Raw genomic sequence first — 21896 nt, forward strand, 5'->3', positions numbered from 1 at the left:
TTATCATTATAAATTTGCCTGGTGTTCCTCAGCTATGGAGACAAAGGGTGAGACCTGAGCCACTGTCTTTTCACCCCTAAGTTTGAGCAATTTCTAAGTCTTCATGATGTCAAAATCTCTGTCCTTAGAACTTACTTCTGCTGCTATGTTGGTCTTATTCTAGAACATCCTTTATCCCTTCAGTGCCAGAAAACTTTCTGTGAAGGTCCAGATAGTAAATATTTAAGGTTTTATGGGCCATACAGTCTCTGTCACATAGTTCCTCAATTCTGCCATCATAGCACAAAAGCAGCCATAGACTAAATATATCAACACACAGGCATGCATGTGTTCCAATAAAACTTGATTTATAAAACAGGTGGTTGGCTGGATTTGGCACACGGGCTGTAATTCAGAGTCTCTTAGTATAATAGAACAGAGGACCATTCTCAGAGACTATCAGGGAATCTAAGTTCTAGCTCTGGCTATATGATTAGAAATGTAAATAATAAGACAATAAAAATAGCAATAGGTAACATTATTAAGCAATTTATGAAATATATATGCTTCATCCAATTTATCTAATTTCATAAACCTATGTATAGAAAAGTTATGCCATTCACTCAAGGTCACTGCTATTACTCGTACAGCTGGATTTACACTAGGTCTGCCTACCTCAGCATCCCCTCAAGGCTTTTGGACTATGATAGGAAGCTCCTGCTCTAAGATCAAATAGTGACATTGCAGGATCTGAAAGAAGTAAGTCTGTCATTGATGGTGACATTAAATTCAGAAAAAAAATGACACTTTGTGTTCACACAAGATGAAGCATGGGATTTCTGGCTGCCTAGCAGGAGCCCATTGCTGCATGATGTGTGACACAGGACTGGTGACACAGGACTCTGGAGAGAGAAGACTCTGGGGGGATGTCGCTGCTTCTCTCTCTCTGGGCCCTGATTGCTTTCTAATACATCAATGTGAATATTTTCCTTTCTCTGAATATCTAATAAAGAATCCATTTAAATAGACATATGTAAAGATTATATAAAACAAGAGTAAGACAATGTTGCCGTGAAAAATTCAAAGATGTGCAAACTTGCATCTTGAGCCACATCCTGCCTTCTTACACCGTCTCATCTTCAGGGAATGCATGTCTGATGCCAGGGACAGACAGCCTCAACTCAGTGGACATGGCCACCAGGAGGAGTTTCCTGGACTGGGCATGTGTATTTTACCCTCACGGAGCTTCGGAAGGATGCTGTCATAAGGCTGAAGTACTGGAGTCCTCGCCACAGGAATGTGGCTGGGTGGCAAATTTTGGACACGTGTGACTGATTTTTCAATGAAATAATGGTCTGTATTGGGAGTTTCCTTTAACACAGGCAAAAAAAATGGTACATTTCCAGCATTACAAGAAGCACACACTATCCTGATTTTCTTCCATTGGCAATCCATTCCTTACTGTTTGCTTCACAAACTTTACAGGGAAGGTAACAAAATGAGACCTTAGAATTATCAGGTCACTTTCCTCAGTGTTGTGAGAGACCAGAGCAGCTTAAAGTGTATGGTATCTGAAGAAGGCAGAGAAAGTGGAAGAAGGATAAAGGAGAGAAATATGAGCAAAAAAGCACCTTTGACTAGTTTACAAAAATAAATGGGAAGATGGTATTCAATGGGTATAGAGTTTCAGCCCTGCAAGGTGAAAAAATTCTGGAAATCTGTTGCACAGCAATGTGAATGTACTTAGCACTACTGAACTGTACCCTTAAAAAATGGTTATGATGGATAAACCACAACAAAAAGTTTTAAAAAGAAGAAAAAAAATGGTTCAGAACTTGTTCTGTGAATCTGAGAATGCCTGGGAGACTTGTGTTCCTCACAGGTAAAATCAGCATTAGGAGTTAGGATTCCTACCTCATTAGGTTGATGAAGCTAACTGAGATAATGCACTTTAAGTGCCAAGCACAGTGCTTCACACCAGTAGCATCTTCATAAAAGCTAACATTCTTTCTCCACTTTTCTCACTCTCCTCCAGCTCCTCCTTTGTCCGGTGCTTTCATAGCAGATTTTATCTTCCTACAAAATATTTTTCTGGGGAAGGTAAAAAATATTGCCTACGTGATTTAGCTTGCTTCTGTTGCCCTTCATCAGTCAGCCCATATGCAAATATGTTGTGGTTTACCCTGTTCAGTGAGTAACAAGCTAACAGATATCTTTACTTAGTACTAGTGCTTGAAGCAATTGAGTTGCAAAGTGTGAGCAACTCAGGGAATGTGGGACAAAATGAGGTGGACAAGCATTTCCTGAGTCTCCCAAGGAAAAATATGAGCTGTTGAGCAGTAACCAAAAGTACTAAATCTCTAGGCGTGACAAGATTAAGTAAAGTTAAATATAGACTCTGAATCAGGAAATCACATCCTAATGGACTGCCAGATGTCCCTTCAAGGACAGCAGAGGAAATAGGGGCCCAGTTGGTGAGAACTATCAATATTGTTTGCTAAGAATTCATATTTCACTGACGCTTACTAGAAGCAAGGTAATTCACCTTAGTTTTCTTCAACATTAGTTTGACATTGGCTGTTCTGTTGTAGAGACATGTGTGATGCAGTTTTATGAAACCTTTTTTTTTTTTCCAGTGGCCCTTGGCTTTTTGTGTAACTTTGTACCTGGCATCTACTCTGGGCATAGCCTGCACTAGGATCTAAGGGAATGGTGAGAGAACGTCAGCAGAGTCTCTTCAAGGCCTTTGGGGGAGGAGGTAAGAATGGAAGTATGTGAGCATGCACAAACACATTCATACACCGTCATGTACTCACATGTGTGCGTTAGGCACAATGCAGAGCACGTATATTAAAAATTGCCAAACCTAAAGCTTCAAACAATCAATGCTTCAGATATTTACAGAAGTGAGAGAGTAAGGTGGATCAGTGTACAGTCGAATCCCTTGGGGATCTTGTCAGAATGCAGATTCTGGTTTATTAAGTCTGGAAGGTCCCCAAGATTCTGCATTTATAACAGACTTCTGGTCCACTTTGTTTACTCATTCATTTGTTCATTGTTGAATCTGTCATACAGTATGCATTATTGCTATAAACTGGGAATAAAACAATGACTGAGGAATCAAGTAAAGCAAAGATTATTACTTCATAATTGACAGAGATACTTCTAGAGTTCTTTCTGAACTTGTTTTGTGAAGGATGGATAGTAGTTTTCATGATAAATAAGTTGTGGGGTTTGGGGGGATAGTGTATTTCAGGCAGGAGGAACAGCATATGTTCAACACATGAGGTGTTCCTCAGTGCCACTGAGGCTCAGTCTTGTGATATGGCCAAACAAAATGCTGTGGGTGGAAGAGCAGAAGGAGAAAATGCTGGACAGTAGTCAGGGGCCACGTCATAGAGGGCCTGTGTGTCAGGCCAAGACATTGATGCCATATCCTGAAGCTAAGGTGCTCTGTGGAAGGGAATCCAGAGACAGCTCATAAACTCCCCTGTTCAGCTGGTGTGTCCTTGGTCTTATTATTCATTTATAGATGACGATGTCAACTACTTTCTAGGATTTAAGCAGTTGATTATATTTTACCTGATTTGTGGACACCTCCAAGTTCCACTCCGAATATCTAAAACTTTGGTGCTCTGGCTTCTGCAGCTCCATTGGTTTTCTTCAGCAGAGGTTAGTAATACACAAAGCAACAAAATTGATTTGCCCAAAGCAGGGCTTCTCAGAGGTTAAGAGAAACTCCAACAACTTCCAACTTTTGGGTCTCCTGGTTTATTTAAAAAGTACACACAAATCAAAATAAGGTGATGAAGTTTGCAGTGTATCTTAAATATTTCCTTGGTCAAATTATAACATTTACCATAATAGCTATACCACAAGTGTATGCTGTTTTAAAGATAATTATAGTTTTATAAACATTAAAATACATTAAAAGCAGAGTGGGGAAAAAAAAAAAAAGCAGAGTGGGGCATAAGATTAATGCCTGCTTTCAGTTCTATATCTCCATTATTGTAATATAACTGAATTTAAAGACAAAAAATGAAAATATGAGGTATTTTGTAAATGTAAGGCTAGGTCAAGCTGCCATCCCAACCCCTACTCTCTCTATTGTCTATTCTAATAGGCCCTGATCCAAGAACATCAACAAATTCTTTTTTTTTTTAAAGATTTTATTTATTTACTCATGAGAGACACGGAGAGAGAGAGAGAAGCAGAGACAGAGGCAGAGGGAGAAGCAGGCTTACTGCGGGGAGCCCGATGCGGGACTCGATCCCAGGACCTGGGTATCACCACCTGAGCTAAAGGCAGATGCTCAACCACCGAGCCACCCAGGTGCCCCAACAAATTCTATGTTCTTATTTAATTATGGAGAAATAAAGCATTAGCCCTCACAGAGAAAGCACTGCATTGATTGAGGGTATGCAAGGTGACCAATGACCAAACATCAGTGACCTTCAAAAGCCACCCTCAGGGCTGACCAAAGAACCCACTGTGCTGCTCCAATCTCATCTCAACATGGACATATTCAGCAAAATGACAAAAACCACTGAAGAGGAAATGGGCATGTCAGCATGTGAAAGACTAGCTGGTCCTCTATCATCATCCTTCATTGTTTTGGCTTAGTGCAAAATTTCCTGATTTGAAGAGACAGGTTTATTTTGAAGGCAGTGAAACACAAATGAATGCATAAACAAGGGTATATCTGGCAGCATGAGAAGCAGTTTTCAGTTTAAAGGAACAATGATACAAACCAAATTTCCCCAACCAGCTGAAAAAAGGAGCCATTTCATGTGCCTAGCAGGCTGCATGCAGCACACTGATCCATCCCTGATGCATTTACCTGGCCTGTATGTTCAGATTACAGATCTTGGTAGGAATGGTTCCTGTGCTTTAGGATTTTTTTAGAAAAATAAAACAAGATCTGTGTCTATATAGAGTCCTATCAGAGAGCTGAGAAAAAGAGCTATAACATGAGTTATGAGGGGCAAAGGGGCATCCCAACAAGAAAGAAAAATTAAACTACTGTCTGGTCGGTTGGATAAATTAAATTTGTCCAGCCTGGGCAAAGATCGGACTGGCCAGAGTTAATTCTGGAGTGAAATTTTATGGTTATGTCTTTTAAAAGCCATGTAAATTGGCAAATATAAAGCTGACAGGACCTTGCAGTCTTCGGCAAGAACACACTGTCCCTCTCATTTATTTCAGAGAACGCTGCCCCTGTTCAAAGCCTTGTAGTGAGCTGTGCCAGAGTGTTTTGGCCATGAGTGCATGATGCAGTCTAGTGGGAGGGTGGGGGTGGTGCAGAGAGCATTCCAATAAAAAAAGGATTCTGCTCTAAAGAGACAAAGGAGCCCCAGAGCCCCAGACATTGGACCTGGGGGATGCATCATTTGTTGTCTTTTCCAATGTAGCAAGAGGGTTTCTGTCATGGCAGAGAATTTAAAATTCTTTCCCTGAGAATTATGAACTCTTGTTTTTGGACCTAATGTTTTCAAGGGCCTGACAAAGCTATAGAGATCAAAGTAGGTTAAATTGATCACTTTGATTAATCTGTGATTAAAGGCCCTGCAGGATAAAAGGATAGGTATTTGGTCCAGAGGAGGATGGTAAGGCTGGAAATCATGGTTGAAATGGGAACAGAGAGGTTTCTTAGACTACAAAAATGTTAGAGCAGAAAGGGCTTTAGAGGCAATCTGGCTGGTAGATGAGGCAATAGAGGGAGACCTTGAGTGATTAGCTTGGGGTCATACAATAAAACGTAGTTGAGGCAAAGCATTTAAGTAAGTAGAGCTTCTGATTCATGATTTATGGCAAAAGTGACTCCAATTCTTTCCTTCTCTGTATCTCCTCTGTAACCAGAGAAATGCCCAGGGAGGCCTAGTAAAGATCAGCAGAGTGGCCAGCTAGCTGTGGCTTTGTGAGCAATAATAGTGAATATTGTCCCAAGCCTCTCAGTTTTGGGGTGATTTGTTTTTCGCATCCTTGTGGCAATATATGATTGGATGGTGGTGCTGTAATGAGAAGTTGGTTATTGAGAAGAGAAAGAAGAGGATAATCCTCCAATGCATTAATTAAACCCTGCAGTTTCTATCATCTAGGAATAGTGGCCAATTTAGGGTATGAGGCTATGTCCTGGAAATGGAATCCTGGAGAAAATTCCTCAGAGCCCTTGTGGCAGTGTGCTCCCTAAATGCCAAGTGATCCCAAAGTGGTTGTGTCCTCACACTCTGGAGCCAAAATGATTCTGGAGATCTTCTAATTCTGATTTTTCAGATAAGGATCAGAGGCTAAGGAGTGTTGGGGCAGAATCAATCACATAATTTGTGGGATCCAGTGACAACAGAATATTAAATCAAGTACAGGCACGTCTAAGTGTGAGTTCCTTCTGCAACTCTGTAGGGTGTGTGCACTTATACTAGCCTGGGGCTTGGTAATTAGTCTAAGGATGCCTCTTCAGAAGTTCATCTAGTTAACTTCTACCAGAAGTTCTAATTGAGTGTATTTGTTAACAGGTAGTTCAAGATGTAAGGCACAAACCTAAGACCTTTTTAGTTCCTACTGTAGTGATTTTCATCATATACTAATAGACTGAGAGAAAGAAAATCTGAACCAGAAACTATATCGCAGGCTTGGGGTCTGAAGGAGAGCGAAGAATTTATAATTCTTCATCAGATGTGCTGAAGCATGGGAATTTGAATTCAAGCAAGTGAACTCTGAAATTAAAATTCTTATATCAAGGATTTTGCTGTGTCCAATTATATCTTTATGATATTTTCTTTGTGGAAGTTGATTGCTATTCATTATGATAAATTGCTTGAATTGTCTCTTTATTTAGCTATTTATTTTCTTTCTTCTCTCTCTCTCTCTCTCTGTCTCTCTCATTTGAATAGAAAAATTTCAGGTGCTAAATAACAAGGATATGGTTTTTTTTGTATTTTTCCCAACTTTTTACTTATGACATTAATACTTTTCCAACAGCACTGAACTCTTCCCTTTCCTTCAGAGGTCTGGAAAAGCGACAACTTAGTAGGTACATTACACCATTTTTAACCGACCTTTTTGAACATTCACTGTTTTGAACACTCTTCTTTTTTGACTTATACAGTTAAATATTATTAGAATCTTGTGTCCTTAGGAAAGCAATCTCCATTACTTTATTTTATAATTAATTAGAACAGAAAACAGAACTCCATTATTTTATCTTATAATTAAATAAAACATAAAATGAAACTCTGGGCCTTCTGAGGTTTTCTGTTTTCTCTCATAAGCCTATCATAGGAGATTCAAAAAGGGCCCCTTAGGTAACAGAGATGGGTTTGTGGATTTAAAAAAAATTATTTTAGAAAGGGCAAGGTTTCTCTGACCCCCCCCCCCTTTATTTTAAGACAATGAAAGTGACAAGGCAAGATCTTAGATGATAAAGTTAAAGGCATCACTAAAGGCAAAAACCAGGGATGAGAAACAAACTGTGAGAACAACATAAAAGCTAGTAGTAACGTCATGAGGAACAAAGCTCAATTTTGCATCAAAGGTCAAACTAATTGCACACTAATGCTTCATGTCAGGAGAATTTTTGCTGTGTCGAGATTGGTTCTTTATTATTTTTTTCATTCATTTTTATTGCGATTGGTTGCTTTAGCATGTGTCCTTGCTTTAAGGATTACTTGTTATAGCTCCCTAAAGACACTTGTCAGCCCTATTACCTGTGGTAAGTCTTTTTCCAGGCTCCCAACCATCTATCTGGTTTTGTCTATGCAGATGCAAATGAAGGCCGGGTTCTCAGGGCATTTGTCCCTTCTCCACTTCTTTTCCTTCAAAAAATTACCATTCTGAAAAAAAAAAAACAACAACCATTTTGGGCTTACCTTTGGCCAGTGACCTCTAACTGGATTAATAAGAGGTCTAATTTAGTTTGGAACAATACAGCTTGATTTTACTTTGGCTTGTTCAGGCTCTTATTTATTCAGAATACATTTTCATAGTCTCTAATGGAAATGCCAACTTGGTTGGCAAAGGAGTTCTATTACCAAAGAGGTTTTCAAACCAGTTTCTAAAGGAAGATACCATAGTGGTCAGGATTGTTCAAAGAACTATTGGTCATAATAATCATGACCTGGCTCTGGTTATTATCTTTGGGGCATGGTTTCTCTTCTGCTCTCTGCTATCTCTGTTCAATGTATTCCTGACCTCTCTCCCACTTTTCTACCCTATATTTCAACCAGAGTGCCAAAACTCTGATCCTCCTTCATGTTTGCCAAGGTCACATTGGCAAGGAAATCTTCCTGCAGGCTTCCCTTGAGGACAAAACCAAACTGAAGCTTTCTGCCCTTAAGCTAAAAGCTCTATGAGCCTCAAGCTACTTGGCTTCTGTTTCACTTTTATTTTATCTTCCTTTTTACTCACTCTTTTCTGTGTCCCTCTTCCAAATACCAGGTACCCTAGATTCCCTTCTTTTTCTCCTACTCTCTTCAGTTGACCCTTAAAAACAAAATGCTGGTAAGCTTCCTTCCTTTGCCTCATTTAAAAATTTTCCATAAAATTTATAACTGGCTTAGGCTGGCCATCACTGATCTTGATTTAGCTGCTGCCAAGAAGTATTTTATGATTATCCACTGACTTGTTTACAATAAACACACAAAGTCCTTGGTGTTAGAAGCCTGTATAGATTCTCTGATTTGTTTGGAAAATAGAGTGAGTACTTGAAGTTCCCTGTGTAGAATAGGGTGGTTTGGGTTGTTTGACTTGCACATTTTATATGAGAAGATAAAATCCCCATGACTTAATATGTAATAACAGCAAATCATTTTGCTGCCATGTAGAAAATGTATACAGCCCTGAGACAACACAGGAAACTTTCCAATACTTCCTTAAGCATTAGTTTTAGAAGGCCATTAGTGAGGCTGGTAATTGAAAACAAATTGTGTTGGCTATGGTGAAATTGGCTATTGGTGGAAAGTGTTTGAATATCTGAATGCGTTAGGTTAATTGATTATGTAAGAGTGATTTAGAGGCTGATGTAATAACCACCATAATAGCAGTCTTGAATTCTGCTATTTGAAGGATGAGTCAGGGCAGGAGTGATTTAAATGCTGGAAACATTTGAATTGTGTTGATTGTTCAGTTGTACATTTGAAACATATGAAAGTGATCTCTTCTTCCTGTAAGCTCTGGTATCATATCAGTCACTATATCAATTCAATGTTCAATAGCTCTCTAACAGGTGGATGTTCTGTCCTTGGCAAAAGAGTGTAATTACCTGGAACAGATCCGTAAAGAAGAGCTCTGATGTGTGTTTTCAAAGAGAAATATCAACTGCATCTTTTGGAAATTAACCCCAAGCTATGGTGCCAGAGTTGAACTCGATTACTTCACTGTCATGGAAGGAATCTGATGTCTGAGGAAAAGTTATATTATTCTGCCTTCTGTAGTCACTTTCCTCCATCTGACTAGGGCTGGGTTTGGGACCTGGGGTAGGGGCAATAATGTTTGCATGTCTACAACTGCACTATTGACTATTGCATGTTCCTTTACTGAAGCCAGGGCTATTTTATGGGGAGTTGCTAGTAGAAAAGAGCTTGGTGGGAGAATAAATGCTTGCTTCTATAAGGTTAAGCTGTGGTTCACCCAGTACATACAGAAGCCAGGAGGAGGAGCCACCACGTTATGGCAAAGCCGTCACAGCACTATTAAAGAAGAGCCACTTGATAATCCAGGAAATGTGGCTGCATGAACTAACTGTACACTGGGGCCCACATCATCCACTCTCTACATAATGCTCCATTAAAAAGCACAGTCCAGAAATCAAAGTAATTACAACTGAAAGCTCATCTACTTTCATTTCTTAAAGATCATTAGAACAGATTCAATTTATAATCCATAGTAAAAAAACTTTTTCAAAGCTTCCTTTGCCTCTGTCTCAGTTCCTCAGGCACCAAAGCTGCTCTAGCAGACCCCAAAAGGCTATTCTCATATAACATGTGGCCTTCATCTCCTACCACACCTCCGTGTGTAGATCTACTCAGTCTCTCTGGCTGTTTTTATTTCTGCCTTTTGTTTTGTTTATGTGGTTCTGCTTATTATTACAAAAAAGGGTTAGGAACTAGTTTGGCAAAATTCTCTTAAAGCATAAGGGAAGGGGAACAGAAGAATCTGAGCAGAAAAATACTAAGTTCTTTTATTAGTTGGTATGGGAGTAGGAGTATCAGATTATTGCTAAGGCTATAGGTAAGATATCTTTCTCTATCACAATCTATAATAAAAACCAACATTTATTAGTAGTATGTTCCACTCATTTTGCCAATTATTTTACATTAAATATGTCATAATAACTAATATTATTTTACACATTTATAGTATTACCATAAAAATAAGGAAACTATAGTTTACACAAGTTGAGTGACTTGCTGCAGGTTATACCACTGGTTAATGGCAGAACTAGGATTTCTTGGCTTGATCTGTTTTTTTCCAAACCATCAAAACTTTAGGCATCAATGGCCCCCAATGGCTGAGGTTATATGAGAACAAAGAAATAATTTAAATACCGTGACACCTATTTATATATGAGAAATGCAGTTTAATTCCATTTTTAAATTGTTTTTCTTCTTTATACAAGTTTTCAGCTGAATGTATCATTTTTGACCCATATCTATATTAACAGACTGATTACCAAATGTTAGATATTTGTCTGCAAATTAGTACTGGAACTTCTCAATCATAAGTGTGTGTGATTTTGAGACCCAATTCAAAATTAAGTTTCTCTTATTTTTTTCCTATTTACAGTTTTTCTCCCAAAGTTCAGAGGAAATTCTGTGGTCCAGGGTTATAGGCTGGAGTACCCTCCCTCTGAGTACTTCACTCATCACCACTGTGCCTCTTCTATGAGGTGGGAGAAAGGATTTAGGAGGAAGATTAGGAGCTCATCAGAGCATGACAGTGATGAGTGGTACAGAGAGTGTGTGTAATGAAATCCAAATGCAGTTGTCAGCTACAATGTTGAATATACACCCTCAAAAATTATCTTCATAATAAATCTGTACTTTTTAAACAAATTTCCCTTTTGGTAAAAATGTTTCTTTGCTAGTTTTGTATCCTGATTGAAAGCGAAGGGTTGTGCCTCTGATGAGATTTATCATCATTCTTTGAAAGATAGGCCTTAAACCAACACTTCCCATTTTTCTATTCTAATGGATGCCTTCAACCTGGAGTATGTGTCTTAGAGTCAGTCACTTTTATTTTCAGTGTCTTGAGTCTGTGTTCATCCACCATCTTGGCAATGAGTCTCATGTCAACTCCCTTGGCTGCTGGTTCGTTCTCTTTCTCTTGAAACTGGAGTTTGAGCTAGTTGTTTTAAGGAAACAGAAACAAAGGAATGGGAGAAGCTGAATGCAGCATTCTGAGATATTGGCCTTTTGAGTTTTTTTTTTAAGATTTTATTCATGGGATTTTATTTATTTATTCTTTATAAATTTTATGTATTTATTCATTTATTATTTATGGTTGTTGTGCACGTGCATGAGAGAGGTGTGGGGGGGTAGGCAGAGACATAGGCAGAGGGGGAAGCAGGCTCCATGCAGGGAGCCCAATGTGGGACTTGATCTGGGGACTCTGGGATCACTCCTTGAGCCGAAGGCAGCCACTCCACTGCTAAGCCACCCAGGTGTCCCAGCCTTTTGAGTTAAAACAAACATCAGAACTACAAAAAGAATCAATCTAAGTCATCTGTTGTCAATACTTTGAGCCTATTATAGAACAGGTCTATGAAATTATTTCAAGAGACCTCTGCATCCCTATATATACACTAAATAAATAGTACCCTTACACATACATGCACTTTTTTCACATGTAAATAGGTGCTATTACAATTAATATGATATAATTTGTTTCAGTAATGTTAATTTTACTAAATTTATTTGCTATTATGTATTTTATTAGTCAATATATGAATATAGACGACATTCAACTACTATCTGACATGTATGCACTCTGATGTGTAAAAGGAGTTCTCATTTTTAAAACAGTGGGAATCACTAATCTAAACAATGGTATATTATTCTGAATAATGGTTCCTATTCTGGTCGGCCAACCACTATTCTAAATAATGGTTCCCATCTGGTCAGCAAAATGGGAAGAAATGTGAAAGAGGTCAGAAATATGAAGGCACTTTTACAAGGAAAAAGAGCAGGAGGTCCCTACTCGAAGCTATCAATTCCTGTCAGGAAAATTGGCTGACACATCCTTGCTTTACTTTAGACCTATGGAAGCCTGCTGCTTGATTTAGCATGGGTGTTAAAGTACCCCATGTCAGTGAACTCACAGGAAGAACTTTTCATTTTACTGGTATTCTGAGCTTCAAAATGGCACAGCACTCAGGTACATTATAATGTATCATGGTGTCTTTGACATTTTCCTAAAGAAAAATAATAGATTATGAGTCAAAGTGCAAATGAGAGAATAAAGGACTATCTCTGATCATGAAATGTCTGCCTCTAGTTGATAATCAGATCATTCAAAGGGCATAGCAGTTAAGTTGTTTTGTTGGTTTTTACCTGCCCCAATTTCATCTCTTCTGCTTGTGGTAACAGAATCTCTGTTTCCCTTTAGAGAATTGTCCATATCCATTGCTGGCATATGGCCCAGGCCTGGTCACAAAACTGCTGGAATTACTGAGAGGTGAACGCCTCTGGATGAGGTTTTGAAACTGAAGTCAGTTTTAGTAAGAAGTTTTAAAAGTCAGCTGCTTATGGTTGTCTTTGCTGTCACAGGGGGGAGACTGCCCACAAGTACAGCAATGTGGGAAAGCTAGCCAGCACATGGAGAGAGTCCAAAGCACATCATTTGCACATCTGCTCTAAGTGTTCCTGATTTTGACTTTTGAATTATGTGAGTCAATCAAGTTTCCTTGTTGCTTACATGTTTGAGTTTGGGTATTGTCACTGGCATTATAAAGAAACCTGATTAACACAAGGTTTTCCTTTAGCGTCAGATGGAATTTATCATCCTCTTTGCTTTTCTTCTTTCTACATTTCAGCTCCAAGTGGACTCCACTCTGCCACGTCTGGGCTGCCCCAGTCTTGCTCCATTATGGCCCCTCAGTGTGGAGCAGAACTTTTTCTCCAGCTCACCAGCTGACTTCTATGGACAAGGCATTCTCAGCCACACTGAGCAGGTCCAAAAATGGTGGTGAGAAGCAGAGATTCTGTAGTTCTGGGAAACTCACTCTAAGATGGCAAGGGAAAGTCACATCAAGCTAGAATGTTCTAAACTGTAAACTGTAACTTTCTTTCCAACTGGCAATAAACAGTGAATGATGCATTTCAGCAAAGATTGCCAGTTTTTGATATAACAGCCCAGTAGCTCAGCTGGGGATTGTGCTAAGAGAGGAGCCTATAATAAGCATTGTTTTGTGGAGATGGAGTATTTTGATGCTGACCCTTTGATTTTGCTTCTATTCATTTTTGTTCCTTTTGTCATTCTCGTTTCCCCTGCTGTGTTCTTTTCCATTATCACTCTTTTCTTTGTCTGAAATTTCACCCACAGAAATGAGCCTATAATAAGGGGACATGAGAAGCCCTAAATTGCTGTCATTTTGATTTTCTACTTTATTAATATTCCAGAATATGAAACATACAAGAGGTATTTTAGCTCACTGGTCCTTCAACTTAGTCATGCTACTATCTAATCCATTGCATGGGAAATTTGAATATGCATCATAGCATCTAAAACCAACACTTCTAAATCTGTTTGTGGTACATTATGTAGGAAATTACTTCAGTCTCACTAGTATTTGAGAAACCATCATACATCATTCCAACATCTTATAAAAAGAAGCAAGTGGGAGATTTGCATAAAAGGGAAAAGGAGGAATCGCAACATTGCAATCCATTGATGAAGATTAAACTGGCTTCCTTTATTTTATTTATTTATTTACTTAGTTAGTTAGTTAGTTAGTTATAGCTTCCTTTATTAATTGCACATGGCTCATCCTTGATTTTTGTGTCTCCTTGTGTTGCTTAATACACAGCCATATAAGATAATTGTTCTTCTTTGATCTTTGCATAAGTTTTTTAAAAGTCTGAAATTAAAGTTTATAGCAAAATTAAGTCCCTCTTCTTCCAAGTATATGCAGGAGCTTCCAGTAAATTTTTAAAAGTAGCATTTTGGGTGTATGGAGCCCTTACTATGTGCCAAGCATTTTACAAGTATTACCTTATTTGGTCTTTAGAACAATCCTGTGAGACAGGAACCATTAGTCTCCTCCTTTTATAAGTGAAAAAACTTAGCTAGAATGATCAGGAAACCCAGTATAAGACTTATCTCAATCCAGAGACCATGCTCCTAACAGCTGTAGAGTACAGGCAGGGGGGAGGATGAGATTCCATGTTCTCTCAGTGTCTCATGGATTCTGAAGGACCCCTAGAGTTAAGGATGAATGGGGAACAGAACAAGGCATCCTATGTTGCTGGTTTGAGGCCATTTAGGAGCAAGGTACCAAGAATAAATGAAGGCTAAATCTTGGGAGCCGGGGTAGGCATGTATTAAGGTATATTTGAATTCAGTGAGCACTTTTGCAGCAGGTTGCAGACGTGGCAGTGACTTCTTTCCTTACTGATGGCCTGACAATAGCTGGCACCTAAGACGCTCTGCTTCCTTCTCCAGCATCACCTCTTCCATCATCGCCTCTCCAGCATCAGCTTTCTCACACTCTATATTCCAACCATGACGGATTTTCAGTACCTTGAACTCATTTTTCTTTCTCTCACTTCTCAGTCTTTGTATGTTTTTTCCTTCTACCTATTATTCTACCCATCCCAGTCTCTTCTTCTCCGGGCTATCTCTTGCTCAACCTTCAGGTCCAAGTTTAAATGTGTGGGGTTTTTTTTTGTTGTTGTTTGTTTTTTTTACCATGAAACTTTCTATGCTATCCCTGAAATAATTCAACTTTTTTTGGGTTCATTTGATTGTAGTGTCTTTTTACTTTTATCCTACATACTACAGGTTATAAGATACTACAGAATCCCTTACATATGCTGATGGAGAATTTACTGCTTTGATTATAATCGTATCTTTGATATCTGGTTTCCCCACTGGGTTGTAGCTCTTTGAGTATAGGAACTATGTTTTGTTCATCATTGAATCCCCTTCCCTAGTATAATACCTGGAACATAGTAAGAACTTAATAAATATTTGTTAAACAAATGAATTAAAAAATTAATGAAATAACTCAGGTTAAAGTCAATATCACTGAATATTAGAATGACTCAATAAGTAGCTATCAAAGTCCATGTGACCAGGTAAAACTAAAAACATTAGAAACCGCAACAATAACATTATCTTTGCCTTTACAGGTAAAACAATATAACATATTACTTGGAAAGGGAAGAGAATGATCCATTATTGAGAACCTATTACTTAGAGTATAATGCAGTGTATGTAAATTTTTTTCATAATTCACAGTTAGAAATGTTGCAAAGCCCAGTACTCATGTACACAAAACTAAAACAGATTTTTCACAGAATACTTACCTTTATTGTGGAGCATACTCGTATTTTGATTCTAATCTGTTTTATGCTTTCTCATCTACTTCATTAAAAAATGCTGGGCAAACCACTTAATTGACCTCATGTCTTTTGCATGTGTCTGAAAACCTCCCTATAGTGGCAAGGAGTGTGGTTTCTGGAGTCAGACTGCTTGCTAGTTCTGCCCCTAACTCATGGTGTGACATTGGTTCAATCATCAAACATTATAAAGCCTCATGCCCCATCTACAAAGTGGGGATTGTGTTAGTAGCTACACCACAGGGTGTTTAAGAGAATTAAATAAAATCATAAGTGTCTGGCACAGAAAAATCCTCAATAAACATTAGTCACTGGCATGCGCCAGAAGCTATGCTTCTCAGGCATCTTTTTTTTTTCTCTGAAAAATGTATACCATAATGTCAGGCTATCATCCTCATTTAACAACAAGGAAAGTAAAGCTTGGAGAGATTAAATGTATCAATGAACCAAAATGGTCAATAAATGGTAGAGCTAGGGTACTCAAACCAGGTCTGTCTGAATCTGGGATCTATGACTTTACTAGGAATTAGAAGGGAACACTCAAAGAAGGTGTTATGGAAAGTATGGAACTTGAGGTAACCTTTGATAGATACGTAACTGGTTTAGGTCAATGTACCTAAATCCTATTGCACATGAAAGAAGGTAGTGTTTGGGATCAGCCACACCTAGGATCTGTCCTTTACTACTTCATAGCTTAATAATTGTGCACAATTTTTCTTAGCTTTTCTGAGCCTCAGTTTCCTCAATTTTATGCTATTGATAATATCAACCTTGCAGAGTTCTTGTGAATATTGAGCTACACATAACAATAGTTTTTATTGTCTGACAACAGGTGCTCAACAAATGGAAGCTATTTTTATTAGGTGGAATTTACTTATATGGTACGTGAGTGAGAGTTTAGTCTTTTAACAAGGGTTTAATTAAATTTTTAATATGTAAGCTTTAATAGATACAATTTACAACCATACTGAGTGCATGGGTAAAATATACTGTCAAATGGGTCTGGTAAGTTTTATTATTGATCTTTATCTAAAGCATTTCCAAATAGAATGAGTATGAATGACATTGAGATTGCAGCTATCAATTGTACTACTAGTAGCAGAGCTTGTCCAACATAATCTCTTCCAAGTCACTGGCAACAATGTTTGGCTTCCTGGGTTAATGTAAAGTATATTTGCCTCACCTAGGAGCCATCAGAACTTTCCAATGGCCTTTTGACAAGTATCATGGAGTATCAAATGACAATGGGGCCAACTTGGCAGCATTATTCATTTCCATCTCAGCTTAATTACCAGCTTTGCTGGCTGCTCTTCACATGTGGGCCCAGAGATGAATCAAATATTGGAAATAGAAAGTTGTCTACTGTTTCTGCCCCTCTCATTTTTACTATTGTGGATTTGAAGACAGAGAGAGCCAAATTTCTTGTTCTCTAGGGTTCCATTGAAGGTGTATTTCAAAACTTAACTGGGCATGTTGCTTCAACTGCTATTCATCTCTGGTTACTTTGAAATCATTCAGTTTAATATTTCCCCTGTGGACTTCATGGTGTATTAGGTGCTTACTAAATCCCCGGACATCAGAGGTGGAGCACAGCTATGATTCTAAAGGGCTCAGTCACAGGTGGAGAATGGTGATGGCAGAGCTCATGAAGTTAGAATGCCCTTTTAAGGCTGTTAGCTGCCCAACCAACCCTGGACAAACTCTATCCTGCAAGCAAATTATAGAGATGCCGGGAGAACCAATGTTTTAGTCTCATGGGCAATTAAAATATACTACCAGGAGAGCAGAAATTCAGGAAGGCAATTTTACACACATCTATTTTCTTAGCTAGGGATATGATTCCACATACCAAAGAGAGTTCTGAGAAGTTTTTTGTGTGTTTAGTGATACAGTGAAAAATGATTTAGTAAAAAGTATCCCTTGAAATAGTTTATTTATTAACAAGTAGCAGTAAAAAAGTGAAGTGACAAGAATGTCACTCTTCCATTCTTGTCTGAAGTGACAAGAATGGAATTTCATTCCTCATCCTAACACAATTATTTGTGTTGTCTTGAATAAATCATCTATGTTTTTGGCCTCCCCCTGCCCCACCCCATTTGTAAAGTTCAGATTTAACTGCATGGAATATAGAGTCCAGTTCCAAGATTATAATATGAATCTAAGATTATTTCTCTGATTTTCTGAAAGTCTAATGTGATCAAGCTGAAATGGCTGTTTTGTTTTATTTTGTTTTGGGCGGTGGTGGTGGTGTTTGTTTGTTTGATTAGAATTAAACTGCATCAGCCTTTCTTAAACAGAAGAAAACTTTTGCACTGTGCTAACAGTTAGCATGTGACTTGCCAGGCAAAAGAACCATGTATGGAATGCTTCAGTAAAATATACCCCTTCAAATAGCACATTCATTAATGAGTAGCAATAGAAGAATGAAAATCTGAGTTTTCTGATTTCCACACATTATCTCATTTGATCCTCATAAAAACTCTATAAGGAAAGTCATCATTTCAAATTAACAGAAGAAAAGGATTGAGATTTAAAAAAAATAATTTCTTGCCCATGTTTACATAATTGAGTAGCAGAGATAGATCTTAGCATTCATGCTCTTGACTTCTATCCCACTGTGAAATACCAGTGGGCAGGATGACATAGGAATCTTCCTAATATTCCTTTGTATCTTTCAATTTTCAACCAAATACTCATAACCATACATTTGAAATAGCCAAATCAGAAGCCTTGCTAATCTGTGAGATGCAGACCCCTGGGGAGGTGGTTGGAATGTTATTTCTAAAGGCATCTGAATCTTCACGGACACTAAGTATCTGTTCACCAAATATCTCAGTCAATTCAGGCTTCTATAACAAAGTACCACAGACTGGGTGGCTTATGAACAATAGAAATTAATTTCTCCAGTGTTCTGGAGGCAGGAAGTCTGAGATAAGGGTGCCAGTACAATCAGCTTCTGGCTAGAACCCTCTTTTGCTGCAGTCTATTGATTTCTTGCAGTGTTCTCACATGGCAGAGAGCAAAGAAAGCTCTCAAGGGCCCCCTCTATAAGCGCCCTAATTTCATTCATGATGGTAAAATCCTCTTACCTAATTACCTGCAAAGGCCTCATCTCCTAAGACCATGATAATCAGGGTCAGGAATTTCAACACAAGAGTTTTGGGAGACACAAATATTCAGTCTACAATATCACATAACTAATATCTCAAATATATGTGAGCAGCTCTTATATTATTCAAATATTTCCATACAAATGTATTAAATAATTATGCAAAAATATAACTGACTTAGTAACATTTTTATGTTAGTATGTATTTTCTCAATCAATGGATACTGAAACTATAACTAGCATTGTCTAGAGTCTGTGAAATTCTGCATATGAAAATGAGACCCTGTGAACTTCCTGAGGTTATGGAAATGTTTCATATCATGACATGGGTGTTGGCCATAAGGGTGTACACATTTGTCAAAATGCATTGAATTATATGCTTAGCATCTATGCATTTCAGTAGTATGAATTTTACATTAGTTTTAAAAAATCAAGCCTCAGGTACTTCAACTCAAATGTACTGCAACCTCTCAAGTCCTAGTTAGCTTTTCCCTTGCAGGTCATACTTGGGGTGATAATGAGGTCCCCTTCCCTGTATTGCCCTCTGTGAGCTAAACAACTAAAAATCAACATCAGTGGCTGTGAGTGTAAACCAAGAAATTTCCTGCAAAGGTGTGTCTGGAAAGTGTGAAAGCAGCTGTAATGGCAGCCAAAGTGTTCAGGACATAGACTTGTGAAAGCAGAAAGAGAATGTGATTGCAATTTAGTAAATGGATTCTAATTAATTGTTTGGAGAGAGATTCACTCAATTGATTAGGTATGTCAACAGAAGAGGGGTAAACAGTCTGAAGCATAAAAAGAACTTCTGAGGATTTTCTAGTGCTGCCCAGAGAAAAAAAGTCCTGAACCTTGTAAATTCAAAGCCATATGTTGTTTTTGGCAGCAATGTGGATTATAAGACTTCATCTTGGGATCCCTGGGTGGCGCAGCGGTTTGGTGCCTGCCTTTGGCCCAGGGCGCGATCCTGGAGACCCGGGATCGAATCCCACGTTGGGCTCCCGGTGCATGGAGCCTGCTTCTCCCTCTGCCTGTGTCTCTGCCTCTCTCTCTCTCTCTGTGACTATCATAAATAAATAATAATAAAAAAATTAAAAAAAAAAAAAGACTTCATCTTGATCCAGATAAAATAGGTTCAAATTAGCCCCCTTTCTTGGTTCTTATTCCCTAGTTGGAACAACCTTTTTTTGAGGCAACTTCTTTCTGTTTGCTGATTTGGCTTTTCAGGTAACCTAATTCTGAGAGATGAGTGCCCCAGGTAGAAGGGGTATGTATTTGAGACTCTTGCAAAGAACTATTCAATGAGTATTCTGTCTCCTTTATATCAGTCTCTTTCATATTTGGTCAACGAGAGCCAATTCCTTGCATCCAATCATTTCTAAAGATCTCAATTTTAAGTTCATGGATCTGTAAAACTGTGATGATTCCCTGTATTAGTCAAAATTTTTTGGTTTTCAAGTGACAGAAACACAACTCAAGCTTGCTTATGCAAAAGCAGAAATCAGTTGCCTCATTTAACATAGAAATTCAAGGTGGCACAGACTTCAGGTGATGAGGATCCAGGGGCTTGAATAATTCAGTTCAGAATACTGCACTGTTAGGTTTTGCTTTTACCTTCTGCTAGCTCTATTTCTATTTAGTCTTTTCTTTTGTCCTGACAAAATGGTTGCCACCAGATCTAAATTAGTCCTAAATCCTAAGATATTCTAGTGAGAAAAGAACTCCTATTTCCAACAGTTCCCAGAAAGTCCTAGACCTATATCTAATTGGCTTGATTTGAGTCAAGTGGCTAAGCCTGAATTATGCAGTGAGGCCAAGGAAATAGAATGTGCCAACTGGCCTGAGATTGGGATGCCAATCGAATCCTCTCAATTCAAAGGATGAATAATGGGGAAAGGAAGAGTTCTTAAATGGGAAGTAGAGATACTAATATCAGCTGAATGAAGAAAGGAAGGTAAAACAAAATAAACATCCACATCCCCTTCAAAGTCCACTGATTTCTGGGATCTTAACTGGCCTTCCAATCAATAACCCCTGATTTGTCCTTGTTCTCCCTTTCCTTTATCTTTCTTCTTTTCCCCCACCCAGCCCAGGAGACTAAGCAAATATCAATGGTCAGTTTGTAAATGTTTTCTTAAAAACCAATCTGTTCTAAATTTAATTTTGGGAGTAAATCAAATATAATATGGAGATTGTATCTTAAGAGCATGACCCCAATAGTCATCTTTATATAAATGGAAATCTGCTGAGAGCAAAAAGACATTTTGAAACTAAAATAACATTTTTTTCCCAGACTTGATCTTCTGCTTTGGATTTCCTATTCTCCTCCTCTAGTTCATTGAGACTGATTGGGATTTTGTTGTTGTTGTTATTATGATGAACAAACAAGCAAACACATAGTGCTTGCTTCGGCAGCACATACACTAAAAAACAAGCAAACAAATAAAGGCTACTTTGTAACAGTGGATCATCCATTCATTCTTTCATTCTACAACTACTTATTAAGCACCTATTGTATGCCCAGAACTGGTCTTAAAAGAATATAGTATTAAAATTCTATTTATGTGATGTGAACCAGAAATAACTAGAGATAAAAGCGATTTTGGAAGTTATTTTGTTAATGTCCAACATGATATGTTCATAATTAAACAGTCAAGAATGGAGCGGGCTGGAATAACTCAACCAATATTTATTAAACACTTATTATATGAGTTATAAGTAAGGGCACAGAAATATGCCACAGTTATGGAAAAAAGATTGTCAGGCACATAAGGTGGGTGCTTATATTGGTTTCTATTGCTGCTGTAACAAATTATCACAGAATTAGCCACTTAAAACACCACAGATTTATTTTCTTATAGTCCTGGAGGTCAGAAGTTTGAAGTGGGTGTCACTGGGCAAAAATCAAGGTGTCAACAATGGCTGCATTGCTTCCTGGATGCTCTAGAACAGAAACCATTTTCTTTCCTTTTTCCAGCTTCTACAGGCTGCCTTCATTCTTTGGCCAATGGAAGGTCATCTTCAAAGCCATCAATGGCTGTTGAGTCTTTCTCATAACATATTCTAGATCTCTTTTTCCTTCTTCTTCCTCTTCTAAGGACGCTTTTGATTATATTGGCCCTTCTGGATATGATAAAATAATCTCCCCAGTCTCTAGGACAGCTGATTAGCAACCTTAATGTCATCTGCAATCTTCATTTTCCGTTACCACATAACCTAATGTATTTACAGATTCCAGGGATAAGAACATGGACATT

General features: G+C 38.2%; 2 long non-coding RNA genes across 2 annotated transcripts in view; both read left to right on the plus strand.

The window, feature by feature from the left end:
- The window catches only part of LOC140598615 (uncharacterized), an 81297-nt gene that overhangs the window by 25828 nt on the left and 33573 nt on the right, over positions 1 to 21896 (plus strand). The window contains exon 2 of the long non-coding RNA XR_012001086.1: positions 2616 to 2737. This is a non-coding gene — a long non-coding RNA (uncharacterized lncRNA). The remainder of the gene's footprint in view (positions 1 to 2615; positions 2738 to 21896) is intronic.
- Positions 12750 to 15585, plus strand: LOC140598616 (uncharacterized). Its single transcript, XR_012001087.1, has 2 exons — positions 12750 to 12858; positions 13007 to 15585. It is a non-coding gene; the product is annotated as an uncharacterized lncRNA (long non-coding RNA).

The sequence above is a fragment of the Vulpes vulpes genome, chromosome 4, assembly GCF_048418805.1.
Source record: "Vulpes vulpes isolate BD-2025 chromosome 4, VulVul3, whole genome shotgun sequence".
Taxonomy (NCBI): domain Eukaryota; kingdom Metazoa; phylum Chordata; class Mammalia; order Carnivora; family Canidae; genus Vulpes; species Vulpes vulpes.